The 19,886-nt window shown below is 40.4% G+C and overlaps 1 protein-coding gene across 19 annotated transcripts in view; it reads right to left on the bottom strand.

Annotated features, from left to right (window-relative positions):
* LOC133776546 (zinc finger protein 665-like) overlaps positions 1 to 19,886 on the bottom strand; it is a 111,935-nt gene that overhangs the window by 76,920 nt on the left and 15,129 nt on the right. For 8 of the 19 annotated variants that reach the window (XM_062215538.1, XM_062215540.1, XM_062215536.1 and 5 more), the window contains exons 3-6: positions 8,832 to 8,960; positions 5,245 to 5,773; positions 1,998 to 2,055; positions 1,409 to 1,574 (exon numbers count right to left, since the gene is read on the bottom strand). The gene's annotated coding sequence lies outside the window, so the exon portion shown is untranslated. Of the gene's footprint in view, positions 1 to 1,408; positions 1,575 to 1,997; positions 2,056 to 3,276; positions 3,375 to 4,295; positions 4,437 to 5,244; positions 5,774 to 8,831; positions 8,961 to 11,224; positions 11,347 to 19,886 lie in introns of those variants that run through there. The other 11 variants (XM_062215532.1, XM_062215542.1, XM_062215535.1 and 8 more) reach the window with 8 other exon arrangements.

The following is a 19,886-nucleotide window of genomic DNA, read 5'->3' as shown; positions in this document are numbered from 1 at the left end:
TGCAATAGCCAGAGTGGGGCTAATCCGAAGCCAGGAGCCAGAAGCTTCTTCGAGGTGTCCCATGTAGGTGCAGGGTTACAAGGACTTAGGTCATCTTCTACTGCTTTCCCAGGCAATACCCAAGAGCTTGATCAGAAGTGGAGAAGCCAGGACTTGAACCAGCACCTATATGGGATGCCGGCACTGCAGGCAGTGGCTTAACTTACTACTCCACAGCACCAGGCCCGGTTGCTCTACTTCTGATCCAGCTTCCTGCTAATGTTCTTGGGAAAACAGCAGAAGATGGTCCAAGTACTTGGGTTCCTGCCACCCATATGAGATACTAGGATGGAGTTTCTGGTTCCTGGTTTTAGTCTGACCCAGACATGGTTTTTGTCACAACTTGATGAGTGAAGTAGAAGATGGAATACTTCTCTGTCTCATTCTCTGTTTTGCTCTGCCTTTCAAATACATGCAGAAATGCATATATACATATATGCATACATAAATCTTTTTAAAAAGAGCATCGGAAGGCCGGCGCTGCGGCTCAATAGGCTAATCCTCCACATGCAGCACCGGCACACCGGGTTCTAGTCCCGGTTGGGGCGCCGGATTCTGTCCCGGTTGCTCTTCTTCCAGGCCAGCTCTCTGCTGTGGCCCAGGAGTGCAGTGGAGGATGGCCCAAGTGCTTGGGAGACCAGGAGAAGCACCTGGCTCCTGCCTTCAGATCAGCGCGGTGCGCCAGCCGCAGAGGCACTGTCCACTCTGTCAAAAAAAAAAAAAAAAAAAAAAAGAGCATTGGAGAGTGGGATGAATGGGAGAGCACACAGAATCCTTGGATAAATGATGTTATGGAGAAAAAAACAGAAGAATTCAAGGAGAAAAGCAAGAAACCACCAGTGATGTCATCATGGAGACAAAAAAACAGAATCTTCAGAAGCGGATCATGTACAATGCTTTCAAATATGGCAGACAAAAACAATTAAGAAGCAGAGTAGATGTTTAGACTAATGTTTATGATGCCAGTTATGATATCCCAATCCAAAATCAGAGTTCCTTGATTTGATTCTCAACACTGGCTCCTGATTCCAACTGCTCACCAGTGCAGATTCTGGGAGGCAATAGTGCTGCGTAAAGGAATTGGGCTTCTGCCACCCATATGGAGGGTCAGGATTTCCTTGCTGGCTCTTGGCTTCAGCCTTACCAAGCCCTGGTTGCTCTGGGCACTTTGGACTGAGTCAGTGGTTAACAGCTCTGCCTCTTTTGTCTTAGTCTCTCTCTCTCATTATCTATATAGCAAAAGATTTTAAGTAAGACAAAGACCAGATAATAACATTGGCTTTGAGTATGTTATTGATAAATATTAGAAGAATTGAATTGAGACTATTTTGAGTATATGAAACTCCAAATAAAGATTGGAGTTATTTACCTGAATATATAACTTTGAAGAGTTTGCAGTTGACCTGGATCTATAGTTTGGCAGAGAGGAATGTATCATGAGTTATTTAAGAACCTGAGAAAGATTCTGTCCTCCACACATTCTTGATCCAATCCAGGAATCCAGTATAGCTTTCCAAAAGCTATTGAGGACCACACTATTTTAGCAATTAAAAAAAAAAAAAAACACCTATTAAATTATTTGTTTTTATCACTGGGTAGCTTTTTCCAGTTCAAAATTTTGAGTATTTATTTCTAGGTTTTCAGTACATAACTATCAATTATATCATCTATAGCATCAATAAAACTGCTTCAGACTCTACATCCCACAAATTTAACAAATTTTCTACCGAGTTTCAATTTGAATTATATAACTAATGTCTTTTTGTTTTGTCATCAGAAAAAACAGAAACAAATCTGCAAACAGCTTAGATGGCTCTAGTGTCTTATAAACATAACTCTATCTTGTTAATAAATATTCTCTGATATTGAGTTATATTTACTTTTCCATTTTAATTATCAAATCTTCATAAGGCTCTGAAAATATAATATAAGATACACTAAAATATAAATAGACTTACTGGAGATGTATTCATTTCTTTGCTCTTGAAAACACGTAGAGTACTCTAAAATTATTACCTAGAAAAGAAAGTGGGAGGGAGGGAGAAATGAAAATGGAGGGAGTTGTGAGAGAACTGGTCTCACTTGCTCCTAGATTCTACATAGCAAAGCAAGATCATGATAGAAAGGAATAAGAGACACTTTAGCTGGGAAAACAAAAACAATCAGGTGCCCTGTGCAGGAACAGTGCTTTACTCATAAGAAGCACAAAAGATCTCCTTGAAAGAGCACCAACAAGTACACTAATTAGCAGTGATTACAAGCAATTATAATTAGGTTAATAGAAATACTTATTTCATTTATTTGATAATTTTTTGTAATAAAGTTACTGTAAAGAAATAATTGTTAATTTCAAGGATGACTGAAGACTTATAGTATGCCGTGGAAACACCATGATGTCACTAAAATCTACACTAAAGATAATTACGTGGGTGGTATTAACCTTTTCTCAATGATACAGATGTACCACACAGTACTCCATTTTAGTGTTTCCCCTGGAACACCTCTTGCTGTACACCTACAAATCTATAGAACATATATTTCTTGCAATATGAATTCTTCTGCAATAGGAGAAGGGGGTATAACCTATCTTCATCGTAGTACACCTTTCCAGTAAATACTCCAAATGACACTTCCCTGTATCCAAGTCTTCACAATATCACTCAACGCAGTAATCCTTGACTTTGCCATTTCACATTCTTTAGTGAAAGACTATGATACCATCTTCAAAGAATATGATACCAATATACTTTAAAAAGTATTTGCCTACTGGGGTTTGCCTTATTAGACAGCTATCTTGTGAAGAAGTCTGTAACTTGCCTGTTGGAGACAGACAGACTAGGAAAGAACCGGAGCAAACCACTAAACACAGGAGGAATGGACATGTGGTAAGCAGGTTAAACTGCTACTTGTGACACAAGTTTGTCTCCTGGCTATTCCAGTTCAAATACAACTTCCTGCTAAAGTACCTGGGAGACACTGCATCATGGATCAATACTCAAATGGAGTTCTCACCTACTGGCTTTAGTCTTACATGGTCCTGACTGCTAAAGACACTGGGGGAGTAAACCAGCAGTTAGAATATTCATTCATTCATTCATTCATTCTCTCTCTCTCTCTCTCTCCTTCTCTTATTCTATCTTTCAAGTAAATAATTTTTAAAAAGAATTACAAATAAAATAGTTGTACTTTTAAGCTACATGTTTTTGTTGATTTGTTATATATTAAACGTTGATATACCTTGGAGAGCAGGAAATAATTATAAGCCAAATCCAACCAAGAGAACTTCACAATCACATACAGACATTTCTATGAGCATGATTCATGCTAACCATGTCAGCAAGGATGTCAGCAAGGCTGCTGCCACACAAACTGCCTGAAGACCAAAAGAGTATTTTAATGTTTTTACAAATATGTGGTGCTCTATTGTGTTTTATTTATATTTAACAAAGTAATTGACAGTAAAATGTGATTTATCTCCATTTTAAATAATTGAAAATGACCTCATACTAAATTTTCGCAGCATTTAGGATTATCAAGAGTGGATAACTGGCCGGCGCTGTGGCTTAACAGGCTAATCCTCCTCCTTGCGGCGCCGGCACACCGGGTTCTAGGCCTGGTTGGGGCGCCGGATTCTATCCCGGTTGCCCCTCTTTCAGGCCAACTCTCTGCTATGGCCCAGGAAGGCAGTGGAGGATGGCCCAAGTGCTTGGGCCCTGCACCCGCATGGGAGACCAGGAGAAGCGCCTGGCTCCTGGCTTCAGATCAGCGAGATGCGCCGGCCGCAGCGGCCATTGGAGGGTGAACCAACGGCAAAAGGAAGACCTTTCTCTCTGTCTCTCTCTCTCTCTCGCTATCCACTATGCCTGTCAAAAAAAAAAAGAGTGGATAACTATCATGAATGGAGAAAAACTTGCACTATAAACCTGTTGGATAGGGGCCGGCGCTGTGGCGCAGCGGGTTAATGCCCTGGCCTGAAGTGCCAGTATCCCATATGGGCACTGGTTCGAGTCCCAGCTGCTCCACTTCCAATCCAGCTCTCTGCTATGGCCTGGGATAGCAGTAGAAGACAACCCAACTCCTTGGGCCCCTACACCCACGTGGGAGACCCGGAAGAAGCTCCTGGCCTCAGATCGGTGCTGCTCCGGGTGTTGCAGCCATTTGGGGAATGAACCAGCGGATGGAAGACCTTTCTGTCTCCACCTCTCTCTGTAACTCTGTCCTTCAAATAAATAAAATAAATCTTTAAAAAGAAATACCTGTTGGATTCACACAATCCATAGAAACTACTGGTGGAAAAATGACAGTCATGTTCAAGGAAAAGTCTTCTAAAACAGTGTTTCCTCTATATTGGCTTCACTTTCTTAAATGGATCTCAAAAGTGAACAGTTTGCAGTTACCTGTGGTAAAGTGAGGAATACTACTGAAACTAATCACTTGACACTTGTGAACAGGATTATCTCCCAAAACATACTTCACACTTTTTTGCATCTTTTTTATCTGGTATAAAAATCCTGACAATTCCTGAGTTACCAGAAAGAACTATCAGGATACAGGGAGCATCAGCACTAACTCCAGATACAAAATGTGATGGCAGACTAGGTTTCAGAGAGCTCCAAATCTGGAACTAATGAGGACAGAATATAGTAATAGGCCTGTGTTAGGGAGTAGTGTAGACAGATTTTCAATGTGACAGGTTATCCCTCCACTACAGGCCACACCATCAAGAATTTTTCAATATATAATGTTTCCTAGGCCCTTGTCTACTCTCAACTCATTCACATCTTCCCTCTCAAAGTTCATATAAAACTTCCAATACCACCAATCAGTGGAAGCTTATAGATGAGGTGAGGTAGCATCACTGAAATCTTGATCCTCTGGCAGGAGAATCAATAACTGCTTCAAGTCCTCAGCACTTTAGGACTCCTTTCTCTACCGTGATGCACTAGAGAGTTTGGGCCAGAGGGGCATATTTCATTGCATACATGAATCATGTTTATCAACATAAAAAAAAAAAGTTAGTACCCTAACTTCCATCATAAACCCCACTGCCCTTGGGAACTAGCTTTGTATAAATATCTATAAGCTCAAACAAGGGTACTTGGCAGGTGGCAACACACAGGAAGGAACCAGAAGCTTCACTTCCTGAGGGGATATCACAAAACCCCACAAATGCAATTATCCCATAGTAAAAGATCTTACACACACCTCACAACGATTTTGCTGGGAATCTGGAGATATTTCACTGGTATCTTCATTCTTCTAGTGAATATATTGGAATAAAATAGTAGGTCTTAAGGTGGATGCATTTCAAATTCTTTGTGAAAATACGAAAGTTCCAATCCATTAATTACTTGACTAATAATTCCTGAATCCCGTCTCTCCACACATCCATCTGTCCACCTATCTAACCTAACAAATCTTCACTTGTAGTTCTGATAGCTGGATCTGAAGTTTTAATCCATTTGCTGGTTTCTGATACAAACTTCACAAGCAAGTCAACACTGGACATCACAGAACTCTCGTTGCTGTTGCTGCTTCTGTCCAAGTGGGGATGGTCAAGATTGATGTGGGCTTGAGTAGGGGTATTAGGAGGGTAAAGATTCTTGGCCCAGAAACTATTTCTGGTTTTCTCTATGCCTAAGATGTGATTTGCTCTGTTCAAATTGGTGAGTCCTGGTTATCACACATCTCTACCAGCAGGAGCTGTTCCTGGATGTGGACTCCATGAGGATTCCTGAGAAGAGAAAAAGTGGCAAAAACACACTGACTGATAATTGGCTAATCTTAAGCAACTCATTTTCTCTCTTTGGTATGCCTTCCATTAATGATTGTATTCTTAATTTTGAGCACTGAGTCAGTGATAGGACTTTGGTAATTAATTTGTACTGAATGCAGAATGGTAAAAGACAAAGGGAGTGATGAACAGAGTGTGGGACTAATTAAGACTCCCTCAAGGATTATGACCTGAGGTTAGTTTTCATTTTTTTTAAAGATATAGTTTTTGAAATAGTAACAAATAAACACGACAGAAAACAAAGAGTCAGAGAGAGAGAGGGAGAAATGTTCCTTCTCATGGTTCACTTCCCAGTTGGCTACAAAAGCCATTTCTGGGCCAGGATAGAACCACTAGTGATTCGATCTGAATCTCTTACATGTGTGGAAGAGACTCAAGTACTTGGGCCATTTTCCACTCCCTTCCCAGACACACTATCAAGAATCTGAATTGGCAGCAAAGTAGCCAGAAATCAATATAGGATGACAGCATTGCAAGCAGTGGCCTAACCCAGTACACAATGGTAACCCCAAAGGTTAGTGTTTTCTGACTAATAAAAACATTTAGTCATACACCTCTTGTGTCTGACCATGCTTTGGTTTGTATTATTTTATAATTCTATTCTATTCTAAAAATGACAGATAAGATTAAAGTAACTTTTCCCCACAGTTCCTGTCCCTGTAACAATCACTGTTTATATGCTGTTTATCATCTAGTTATATGCTGCCATCTCTTGCTCCAGCATTTGTATCCATTTCTACTATAAATACACAATGTAGGCCTACAGAGGAAAATCACATTTTATGTGGACTGGGGTTTAGGATACTAAAATATAAACTATTATGTGAAAAAAATGAAATAATTAAGTAAGTCCCTTTTATCATATCAGTTTTCATATAACTTTTTAAAATTATTTATTTATTTGAAAGCCAGGGTTTGAGAGAGAGGGGGAGAGGGAGAGAGGGAGAGAGGGGGAGAGGGAGACAGGGGGAGGGAGAGGGGAAGAGAAAGAAAGATTGAGAGAGAGAGAGAGACAGAAAGAAAGATTGAGAGAAAGAGGGAGAGATCTTCCATTTACCGCTTCACTCCTCAAATGGCCACAATGGCAAATGGGCTGTGCCAAACTGAAGCCAGGAGCCAGGAGCTTCTCCTGGGTCTCCCATACAGGTGCAGGGGTCCAGGGACTTGGGTCATTCTCCACTGATTTCCTAGGCACATTAGCAGATAGCTGGATCAGAAGTGGAACACCTGGGACAAGAATTGGCACCCAGATGGGATGCCTGGGCTGGAGGCAGAAGCTTTACCTGCTATGCCACAATGCCAGCCCCAATTACTTTCTCAAATAACAATACTAAGATACAAATAGAATTCACCAAGCAATTTGTCCATTAAGGGTGTTCTCACTGGGGTCCGGCACTGTGGTGCAATGGGTTAAAGCCCCAGCCTAAAGCACCAGCATCCCATATGGGCACCAGTTCAAGTCACAGCTGCTCTACTTCCGATCCAGCTCCCTGCTAATTTGCCTAGGAAAGCAGCAAAGGATGGCCAAAGTCCTTGGGCCCCTGCAACCATGTGGGAGATCCAGAAGAAGCTCCTGGCTCCTGACTTTGGATAGGTTCAGTTCTGGTCGTTGTGGTCATTTGGAGGAATGAACCACTGGATGGAAGATCTCTCTTTCTTTCTTTCTCTTCTCTCTCTCTCTCTCTCTCTGTGTGTGTGTGTGTGTGTGTCCCTCCTACTCTTCCAAACAACTAAAATACATCTTAAAAAAAAAAAAAAGTGTTTTCACTTACTTGTAAACCATCACCATCATCATTTTTTCAAATATCCTTATCTCCTAAAAAATGCTGCAGTTGGAAATGGTGGTTAAGTTGCTGCTTGGAACAAACACATCACAGAGTGAGTTTGAGTCCAAGCTCCTCTCCTCTTTCAATTCCAGCATCCTGTATATGCCTACCATGGGATCATATCAGCATAAGGCAGAGGCTCAAGTAGTCACTCTGAGCTATGTTGGAGACCTAGATTGCATACACAGCTTCCAATATTTAACCTTAAAAAATTATTTTATTTATTTGAAATGAAGAGAGAGAGAGAGATATCTTCCAACTGGTGGTTCTTATCCCCAAATGCCTACAACAGCCAAAGCTGGGCCAGGCTAAAACTAGGATTGAGGAAATCTATCCAGGTCTCTCAAGTAGAGGACACAAACCCTCGTAGGTGGGCCATCATCAGCTGTCTAGACACATTAGCAGGAAGCTGGATTGAAAGCAGAGTAGTCAAGACCTAACTGATGCTCTGAAAAGGAATATGAGCATTCAAATCAGTGGTTTCACTTGTGTTGCCAAGTGCCCCTCACTAGCTCCCAGCTTTAATGTAGTTCAGCCTGATGTTACAAGCATTTGGAGAGTGAGCCAGCAGATGAGAGTGCCCTGTCTGCTGTCCCTGCCTCTTAAATAATTAGGAATTAAAGCTGGCGCCGTGGCTCACTTGGTTAATCATCCGCCCGCAGCGCCAGCACCCTGAGTTCTAGTCCCGGTTGCTCCTCTTCCAGTCCCGCTCTCTGCTATGGCCTGGGAGGGCAGCGGAGGATGGCCCAAGTGCTTGGGTCCCTGTACCCGCATGGGAGACCGGGAGGAAGTACCCGGCTCCTGGCTTTGGAATGGCACAGCGCCAGCTGTAGCAGCCATTAGGGGAGTGAACCAATGGAAGGAAGACCTTTCTCTCTCTCTCTGTTTATAACTCTCTCTCTCACTGTCTCTCTCACTGTCTAACTCTGCCTGGCAAAAAAAAAAAAAAAAAAAAAAGAAGAATATATGAAAGGAAATTCAGTACTGTCTGGATATCTCCTCAATAACGCTAACTGTTCCAATCCAAAGCCACCACATATGTGCTGTTCCTACAGATTTACCAACTATAGGCACTGCTGGTAGTGGAAGATGGAATCCAAGTGTCCTCATGCCCAATATAGAACTTCCATCACTCAGGTGGAGTCTGGACCCCATATCTCAGCTTCACTCACCCAGAACACAGTTCTGGCAGCAGATAATTGAGGCAGAAAAAGTGATGATGTCATCTTCAGCTGTCACTCAGCAGGAGAGGGAGCCCTGTGTTCTCAGTTGCAGTTGTATGATGTGGGGTTTCCATTTGACTGAGTCATGAGAGGGGAGAGAAGAATCAGGTCTGGATTCAAATAGCACTGAATCTCCATATTTTTATATTTTAAAATTTCTTCAGTAAATATTTATTTGCTGTGTCTTTGGGACTGTTTATAAAGACTTTATAAGAATTTTCTATTGGTGTTATTTTAAAATAATTGTTATCAAGGCTGGGATTCATACAAAGCAGGCTGAGACAAGACTTGCAGGGCTGGCATCCTATATCAGCGCACAAGCTCCAATATCAGCCACTCCGCTTTCTGATCCAGCTTCCTGATAATGCACCTGGAATGGCATGGTCCAAATGTTTGGGTCCCTAACACCCGTATGGGACACTCAAATGGAGTTCTGTGTTCCTGTCTTTGGCTTGGCCAAACCTAGGCTATTGGGGGAGTGAACTGATGACTGGGTGGGGCTCGGGGGTCTTTTGTCTTTCCCACTGTCTCATTAGTGCTTATATGCTCTGAGAATCAATTGTTTCTAATTACCACACAGTAAGGGCACATTAGCTAAAAATTGAAGCTAAACCAAACATCTCCCATAAATGACCCACATTTTTATTTATGTTCTTTGGTGGAAGTCAGAAGATATTAACAAGATCTGTGGGGGCTGGTGCTGTGACGAAGTGGGCTAAGCCTTCACCTGCAACGCCAGCATCCCATATGGGCACTGGTTCAAGTCCAGCTGCTCCTCTCCTGATTCAGCTCTCTGTTATGGCCTGGGAAAGCAGTGGAAGATGGTCCAAGGGTTTGAGCCATGTAGGAGACCCAAAAGAAGCTCCTGGCTCCCGGCTTCAGATGGGCCCAGCTCCAGCCATTGCAGCCGTTTGAGGAGTGTGAATCAGAGGATAGAAGATCTTTCTCCCTGACTCTTCCTCTGTCTATAATTCTACCTCCCAAACAAATAAATAAAAATCTTTTTTAAAAAATCAAGTAAATAAATATTTTTAAAAATACCTATGCTATTGTAGTAGAAATTTTATTGTTAATCCTGTAACTGTCACCCTCTTATTCATTACACTGGTAATATCAGTGTATGTGTTGAGAAAACACATCTGATGATAAATTTGAAAATTTACGTACAATAATTGCTTGTCAAAGAGCAGAAAATCCACAATGATTCATCATGTGGTTAATTCAGGAGATAATGCTGAGAAAATCAAAAACTGTAACTAAAAATTTTGCTAGAGTGGTGCTGGATTTATGTTTTTGGAAATGCATTTTTGTCACTTGCCTATATACTCCCAAGTGCAAGTTTGAGTAATTTACGGTTTGCAAGGCTTTAGGAAAACATGCCCCAAGCAAGCTGTTCTGTAGGATTATAGGTATGGTTTTTGCATTGTTTTATTTCTCATATTTCAATGTTTATATTTTAGAAGCTATAAATATTGTATAATACATAATCATTGTCATTTTTCTACTTCTCATGTTTTAATGTTTGTTATCTTATGAATTACTGTATTGATTGTACCTGTTTACAATCATCATTTCCATGATAGTTAAGTGCGTATACAGGTGTTTCCTTGTATTTGTGTGTGCCCATGCATGCACCAATTTTGACAGTACTGAAAATGATAGTGTGAAGAATCTTAAAACTCACTTCAGAAACCAAGACTTCCTCAGAATGGTTATCAAGCAAGACTAAGGCCCCTGGTAACTGCTATCTCCCTAAAACTTACATGATGAACTGCTGAAAACCAATGGGACTTCATTTGCAGACAGGACCTTTAAGCAGGTAATTAACATCAAATGATATAATTAGTGTGAAGCCCTGATGCAAACTGACCTATGCCTTTATAAGAAGGGATACACATGGACAGAAGAAACACAATGTGAGGATGCAGCAAGATGTGTATGGTACCCAGAGGGAGAGGCCTCAGGACAAACTAAAACTGTTAACACCTTGCTCTTAAATTTTCTATCTCTAGAACTACGAAAAACAAATTGCTGTGACTGAAATCTCATATTCTACCAGTATTTTGCTATGATAATCCTAGCAATGCAGGATACTCATTCCTGCTTGTATTTCCTGCAGCCAACCAGAAGGCCCCTATCATTATCGTAGAAATGTAGAAATTAAAAGCTATGGCTTTAAGTGGCCAAACATCTAAATGAAGAAAAATACCAAATAAGCAACCTAAGGACTCATCTCAAGGACCTAGAAAAACCAAAAGGAGCCAAATGCAAGGACAGTACCAGGGAATAAATAATAAAGATCTGAGGGGCCGGTGTTTTGGCATAGCAGGTAAAGCCACCACCTGCTGTGCTGGCATCCCATATGGACGCTGGTTCAAGTACTGGCTGCTCCACTTCCAATCCAGCTCTCTGCTGTGGCCTGGGAAAGCTGTAGAAGATGGTCCAAGTCCTTGAGCCCCTGTACCTGCATGGGAGACCCGGAAGAAGCTCCTAGCTCCTGGCTCAGGATTGGCACAGCTCCAGCCATTGCAGCCAATGGAGGAGTGAACCAGCAGATGGAAGACTGACTCTCTCAGTCTCTCTCTCTCTCTCTCTGCGTCTCCTTCTCTCTCTCTCTCTGCCTCTCCTCCTCTCTGTGAGTAACTCTGATTTTCAAATGAATAAATAAATCTTTAAAGAAGAGTTGTTTGGTAAAGTTGTAGAATATAAAATCAACATACAAAAATCAATAGCCTTTGTATATACAGACAATGCCATGGCTGAGAAAAAATGTGTAAGTTCAGTCCCATTCAAAATAGTTACCAAAAAAACTTAAATATCTTAAAAGACATTTAACCAAGGAAATGTAAGATCTCAATGATGAAATTACAAAATAGTAAATTAAAAAAACACAGAAAAAATGGAAAAATCTTCCATGTTTGCTGATTGGAAGAATTAATATAACCATAATGTCGATACTACCCAAAGCAATTTACACATTCAATGAGATCCCTATCAAAATTCCAATGATATTCTTCTCATATCTAGAGAAAATATGCAACTCTGGGAGCAGCATGAGCAAACTGAAGTGCATACAAGAAGACTTGAAATATTCACGGAGCATGGAACAATGTAGTAATTTTCTAAATATAACAATATTCACATATATGCATTAAGATTATTTATAGGGGCAAGCATTGTGACATAGCAGTTTAAGCCTCCACCTGTGATGCTGGCATCCATGTGAGTGCAGGCTTGAGATTGGCTGTTCCTATTCCAATCCAGCTCCCTGCTAATGTGTCTGGGAAAACAGTGGAAGATGCCCCAAGTTCTTGGCCCCGTACACATGTGGGAGACCAGAAGAAGCTCTGAGCTCCTAACTTTGGCCTAGCCCAGCCCTGGTCATTGTGGTCATTTGGAGAGAAAACCAGTGGATGGAAGTACGCGCTCTCTCTCTCTCTCTCTCTCTGTATCTCTATCTCTCTCTCCTCCTGTTCCACCTCCTCTCTCTATAACTCTGCCTTTTAAATAAATAATAAATCGTGGGGCCAGTGATGTAGCATAGTGGATAAAGCCGCTGCCTGTAGTACCAACATCTAATTTCGTAGCCAGTTCAAGTCCCAGCTATTCCACTTTTGATGTGGCTCCCTGCTAATATACCTGGGAAAGCCCCAAAAGATGTCCCAAGTTGTTGAGCCCTTGCACCCAGGTGGGAGACCCAGATGAAGCTCCTGGCTCCCGGCTCCTGGCTTCAGCCTGGGCTCGATCTGGATGTTGTGGCCATTTGATGAAAGATCTCTCTCTCCCTCCCTCCCTCTGATTCTGTCTCTTCTTCTATGTAACTCTAACTTTCAAATACATAAATCTTTAAAATAAGATTATTTATAGAATGATGAATCTAATTAGTCCAGAATTGAAAGTTTAATGATAAATTCTGTCAGATGCAGCCATGGGGTAAGAAGACATGTGAAGCTTGAGGTTCAGGTTCTTAATCAATAGATGTGGTGAATGACTATATGCAATCTTAGGGAACATGTGTACAAATGAATAAGTGGTTTGATTGGTGCAGTGAAAATGAGAAAATGCTAGGCTACTGAATGGAAAGTGGATCCAATGCAGAGGGAGTTCCTTGTGACAAGACAAATGAGTCCTGTGGAATAATTGTGTGAATAAGCTAGGAAGTAACATTCTAGTTGAAGTTCACATCTGCTGTGCACCCCTGAAAATGAAGATGTTTAGGAACATGAACCAATTCTTGCCACTTAATATTTTAGCCAGATAATTTAGTCACATTTGGAATTAGGTAAATAGTATTTAAATAGCAGGCTTGCTGTGAGAATTAAATAAGAAAATATTTGTAAAATCTCATGACCACTGTCACAATTAATACAGACTACAGGTTTAGTTTTTTCTTTTGGGCACTTCAGTACCAAAGGGGGAAGTTAATCTTAGTTGTTATTACTATCATTTATGCATGAGGTATCTTTACTTAGTGCCAGTGTATTAGGCAGAACTACAGTTTACAAACGCCTCACATCCACTAATATGAAATGCACGATACTGCTGCTCTTAAAAGATTATTATTGTAAGACAGGGATTAAAGAGAATAAAAGATGGAAACAACCAAATTTTCATACTCCTTTGTGTGTATTTTATGATCTTTGCTGCCTTGCAGGGGTCATAAGATGCATATCCACCCTTGTGTACAAGGAAATTTGGAGTTAGTTTCACGTAATGGAAATCTTTGAATCTTCCAATAGGACTTGCCTAATCATGAAGTTAGTCCCAAAGTTGCCAAGACATAAATCCAAATACATGGTTTTTCAAACCAGCAGAAAGCTGGATTGGATGCAGAGCAAACTTCAAAACAACACTCCAATATCGGATGCCAGCATGGAAAATCATGTATTTGGATTCTTGCTTATTTGCCTGAAACAAAATGGTGGAAGATTGCCTGAGTACTTGGGCCCTGGCCACCTTTGTGGTAGATCAATATTATTTGAATCACCAGCATGGAAAACTCAAAATCACTGAGGTCAGTTGTCCTCAGAGGACAAGAGAACAACTCAGACTGCAGAGGATCTGAGAATGAAGGATTCTAGAAAGGACAATGGGGTGTATAAAATTAGTACTCCAAACCAGTAAAATTAAATCTGAAAAAAAAAAGTAAGTAATTTCCTGGATCTAGAGACAAGTGTTCCTATGTGACATGTGTCAGATTGTCTTAGATTTGGGTTTAGAGGGAGGTAGTGAATAATACCTCTGAACACTGAAGATAATTAACCTATAAAACAATAATAGTTTTCTCTTATATGTAAAATAGGAATATGAACGTGTTCTTTACAAGTAGCAATAGTCAACGTCTTCTGCCATTTGAACATGGGAGAGGAAAAGGTCCCCCTGCTGTCACAGAGCACGCTGCATGTGGGTGAAGGTATCTATGAGGTGAGGGTTTAACGATTCATGCAGACAACACATACCTCAGGCTTTCTGCCTCCTTGCTCAGGATGTCTCTGAATGAGAGTGTAGAGGAACACAGATGGTAGCTCAGTTCTTGGCAGTGAATAACTAGGGCACAGAGACTTGTTAATTTTCCTACAGTGTCATCTGTGATCAGCAGATGGGCATGTTTCTTCCCTTGGCTGGCATCTTTGTACTTGACATACTCAAGGATCTGAGTTTGGCAAGTTTCCTAAGGTCTGTCTGATGCTTAGTGGGCCTCAGATGGATTCAGAAATAGTCAAATTCCCACCTTCACACTGACTTAATCTGCGCTCTAGCAAAGCTGTCTTGTACAGAAAGAGTATAACATTTGCCCTTTTCTCACTTAGATCAGTTTTGATAGGGAAGAAATCTGTTGAAGGAATCAAGCTTATAACTGTAATAGGCTTAAGAAAATGGCAAGCCACAGAAGATAGAACTGAGTAAGGGAGAGGAAGCTCAAGGCTGAAAGGAGGAGGAAGCTATTTCAGCAAATGAGGTGAGTACCAGGAAGGCACTTGTACTTCTTTAGGTTTGGCAGAGCAGTGATAATTTTCTTATTTTTTTCCTCTTTTAAGTATATTAAAATTTTGATAAAATATACTTGAAATGTCTTAAAACACCAAAAAGAAAATTCTTCTTACATTAATGTCATAAATAAACCAAGTTTTCTTTGCATTAAGTACCTAATCAAGTTAGAAATCAGAACAAATTGAATGCGCTATAAAGAGAAATCCAACAGTAGGTAGAGTGAACTGTAGAGTACAGAGATCATTTTTAAAAGACTGGAAAGATCTGAAGCTATCAAGAGACTTCTGTTACTGTGTGAGCAGAGAGTCAGGATGAACAGCCCGGAGAGAAGATGAAGACTGATCTTTTGAGGTCCCACAGAACCAAGAGGGAAAGACAGTTCACTAATACAAGAATAATAAGGCTAGGACTCTCCTTCACTATAGCTGTTCTGGAGCTACTGGCTTGTTCTATGAACCCATTCGTCTTGATTTCTTGTAATAAATAACTGAGCCATAAGGAGAGGAGAGACCTCATCTGCTATCACAATTCCATATTAGATTTGTTCTGGCATGGATGATGCTAGATACTGCTTAAAGGTGATTTGATATGTTACGAAGAATGGATCTACCACTTGGGTTTGTTGAGCCTAGAAACTCTACAAGGTTAAAATAAAATCATTTTACAGATGAAGAATCTAAGGTTCAGGCAGAAGTATTTTCCTACTTTTCATACTTGCTAAGTGGCAGATCATGGATATTGCTTGGTAATGAGTCTATAAAGCTATTGGAAATTGGTAGTATGAGACTTTAGCTATGAAATAAAGCCCAAGAGTAAATTTTAAATTTTTCTCTTAGGAAATCAGAAATAGTGCTGTATTAGATAACCAGGTGAACTCAAACCTCCCTTCATGTGATTTTTCTGCCCATGGGAATGCTTTCGTAATCACAGTGTGTCCTTTACTGTGAATCTGTACGAAAGGCAGTGTCCCAGTCAAGAGAAAAGGCTGCTAGGAATCTCAGACACATGTGAGACTTCTGTACAGACTCTACCTTCCGCAGTGCTACCATATCTACTAAAATCCTGCCCACACTGACAGGGAGGTCTCTGACCTAGAATGTCTGATGTTTTAGAAATCAGTGACCTTTGTGGATGCGTCTGTGACTTCATTTGAGAGAGCCCTATTAGACACATCCAAAACAAAGATTTGCAGACATTGAGTCATGTGGTATCCGTGGGTGAGCCTCTCAGATTGGATTTGTTCAAACAGCATCCAAAGCAGCATCTCTATATCCCACATCTTTCTTAATCCAGACTCGTATCTTTGTAGCACTTCCAACTGCCTCCATGCCATTTAGTTACTCATAACTAAATGACCTATTAAAATGCACTATTCCCGACCATGAACATGTCTTCCTGATGCCCTATCTCTTACATGCTGAGCAGTGCAAATAAAAAAATTAAGGCATGTACGAAGTGTTCTGGTGGAGTTTATAAGATAAAATAATTCCACCTCTGACTATATGTCTAAAATAACTGGGGGCCAATAATAGTGGACAGTAGTGGTTAAAGCTTCCACCTGTGATGCCAGCATTCCATATGGGCACTGGTTCAAGTCCTAGCTGTTCCACTTCCAATCCAGTTCCCTGCTAATGCATCTGGGAAATCAGCAGAAGATGATCAAAGTGCTTGGGCCATAGTCAATGTCTGGAAAAAAGACAACTGTTACACAACAGATGAAAATTTTTAAATTGGTCTATGGAGTATTATGAAGAAATAGAAAAAAAAAATCCTTTGACATCAATTTACTTTGAAAATATTATGCTAGGCAAATAACCCAACAAAAATACTGTAAGATTCCAATATTGTGAAGTATTTTAAAAAAGTCCTAGAAACTGAAAATAGAAAGGGGGTTATGGATGGCAGGAGGTCTTTATTTTTCATTAGGCACAGAGTTTGGTAGATGAAAAAAGTTCTAGAAATCTATTATACAGATCATTTGTCTATGTATTCCCATTGAACTCTATACTGTGAACGACAGTAATTTTAATATGTGACTTTTACCACAATATGAAATGAAGGTATTGATGTTTTCTTTGTGAGATGTAATGTCCAAGCCCACTTCTACCTGGTGCTGGAGGTAGACAGGGCTGCTCTTATTGCTCTAAGGTCACTATGCAAGTGCCTTGAAGGCTTTGCTGATGGCAGCTTCACTTCCAGGTTTCATGTGTTGAGAAAGGCTGCAATCCCGTGTCTCCATTCTCTCTTCCTACTTCTATCTGCTTAGTTATCAGACTCTCCTTGGGTGAAGGTATAGAAGGACAAGCATGTGTCTGCTGACTTTATGACAGTGCACTTGCAATTGTGTGAGACAGATAGACTGTGCCACTGTCAGTAAGGGGTAGTTTTCCTATCTTGGTCTAGAACTTTTAAGGATATCCGGAACATATTAGTTCCAGTTTTATTTCACTAGGACTCTGGTAGATGTATATAACAGAGTAGAGAATAATCGAGAAATTATAGCTGTCCCCACATTTACACTAACATTTCTTTCTCCATTAGTGATGTTTATATGGAATAGGAACACGGAAGACTGAGATTTTTCTCCTCTACCCTGTGGCACTGGTGAGAAAATAATCTCACTAACCATGGGATTAGGATTGTGGTGGACACAGGAGACAGAAATGAGAGCAGAAGCTCATAGTTTAGCAGGGAGACTGGATGTGCTTCTTCAGTGAACTCTTTATTAAGAGATGCTATAAGGGGCCAGAGCTGTGACGCAGCGGGTTAACACCCTTGCCTGAAGCGCCAGCATCCCATATGGGCCCAGTTCTAGTCTCAGCTGCTCTACTTCCAATCCAGCTAACTGCTATGGCCTGGGAAAGCAGTAGAAGATGGCCCAAGTCTAAGATGGCCAGATCTAAGCCTATACTGAAGCTGGAAGCCAGGAAATTAATCCAGGAGGTCTGCATGGATGGCAAAACCCCAATTACATGTGCCATCACTGCTGCATCCCAGAGTGTGCGTTTGCAGGAAGCTGGAGTTGGAGGCCAGTGTTGAACCCAGGCACTCTGATGTAGGATTCAAGGATTTTAACCACTAAGGCAAATATCTGTACCCTTTTATACATCTTTTTTTTTTTCCTTTTATACATCATTTTAAAATACATACACTATCTGTGGAGTATTGTTTCTTCAATTTAGGCTGTGCATTTTGTAGTTATGTAACAATGAAAAATAGGGTATGTGATCATTTGAATGACTGTTGAGATGACACACAATTGAAAGCTTTCTACTACAGACTAGGCAGATAGACAAGATTAAGACACATGGAAAAATGAATAGCAGATTTTGAGTACTTGTATTTCAGTAGTCTTATTTGAATTATCTGTCATATAATGAATATCTGGTCTGATCTATTATTGTGGTTGACTTAATTATTAACTATTACTGGATGGCTATGCAATACAATTGATACGTTATCCACTTTAAAATTGTTTACCAAATTGGCTCTAAAGCTCTGGCCTATATTTTTCAAATTTTGGCCAAGTGCTATGTAATGTTATATAGATTACTACTTAGGTAGATATTTTGATTAAAATAACCAAGGAGATAAATTTCTTTTAAATTAGTCTGGACCGGCACTGTGGCGCAGTGGGTTAATTCCCTGGCCGGATGAGATGGCGGTTCAAGACCCAGCTGCTCCACTTCCATTCCAGCTCTCTGCTATGGCCTGGGAAAGCAATAGAAGATGGCTCAAAACCTTGGGCCCCTGCACCCACTTGGGAGACCCGGAAGAAGCTCCTGGCTCCTGGCTTCAAATTGGGGCAGCTCCAACCAATAAATAATAATAATATAGATAATAATAAATTAATAATTTTTTAAATTAGTATGAATCTGTTACAAGCACAATAGTTCCAGTGTTACATCCACTGCCCATTACACAATGAAAGTTCATCTATGGTACTAGGTTAAACTCCATCTCTTCCTATTTGTCAGTTTTTATGATGCTATTTTTAAGCAATTTTAAAGATATTAATCCAATAAGTAGTAAAATTTCATTTTTTCTTATTTTACCTTCTATTTTTATTTTGTAAATTATTTATTTCAAAGGTACTGACGGGAGAGAGAGAATCAGAGAGACAAGAGATCTCACCCATTGGTTCATATGTCAAATGTTTGTAGTGATCAACAATGGGCTGGACCAAAGCCCAGGCTAGGAACTCCATCCATATCACCCACGTGGCTAGCAGTGACCAAAGTATCTGAGCCCTTTCCATTGCTTCCCAGGGCACATACCAAAAAGAAGCTGGAAATGGGAGTAGAGCTGGAACTTGAACATAGGCACTCTGATATGGGATGTCTTCCTCTCAAGTAGAGTCATAACCACTGCACTGAACACCTGCCCCTGTCTCCTATTTGTAAAATTTTGCTATTTTTAAAACAGATTCTTATGGCACATGCTTATCACACATGATCATCATTATCACCTACAAAATTAGAGGCAGTTACTACCATAGCTTCTCAGCCTTTTGGCTAAGATCAAGTGTGTAGAGGCAGTTACTGTTGGATGCCTAAGTTCTAAGTGTAATTACCAAAGAAAAACAATTCAAAATCATCTTGGAATGGGAGAAAAAAATGTTTCTGAAGAGTATTGCTCAATGTGTTCAGGCTCAATGTTGCTGGGATTTCAAACGAAGCATTCTGCAAATGTTTCTTTTGGAATGAAAAATAACAAAAGTTACTCAATGCAGTGATGGATATCTGCAAATTCTGGAATTTACTTTGTGTTTTAAAAGAAAAAAGTTGCTACTATTTTCAAAGCATAACTGCTTAACTTTATGAGAATGAGACTTATTTTCATAATCACAAAATATTTTAAAAATGTATAAAAGATGGGGCCGAAACTGTGGCGCTGCAGGTTAACGCCCTGGCCTGAAGTGCTGGCATCCCATATGGGCGCCGGTTTGAGAACCAGCTGCTCCACTTCCAATCCAGCTCTCTACTATGGCCTGGGAAAGCAGTAAAAGATGGC

Source organism: Lepus europaeus, chromosome 18, assembly GCF_033115175.1.
Source record: "Lepus europaeus isolate LE1 chromosome 18, mLepTim1.pri, whole genome shotgun sequence".
Classification (NCBI taxonomy): Eukaryota; Metazoa; Chordata; class Mammalia; order Lagomorpha; family Leporidae; genus Lepus; species Lepus europaeus.
The sequence above is the reverse complement of the archived record's forward strand: the minus strand, read 5'-3'. Positions and strand labels throughout refer to the sequence as shown.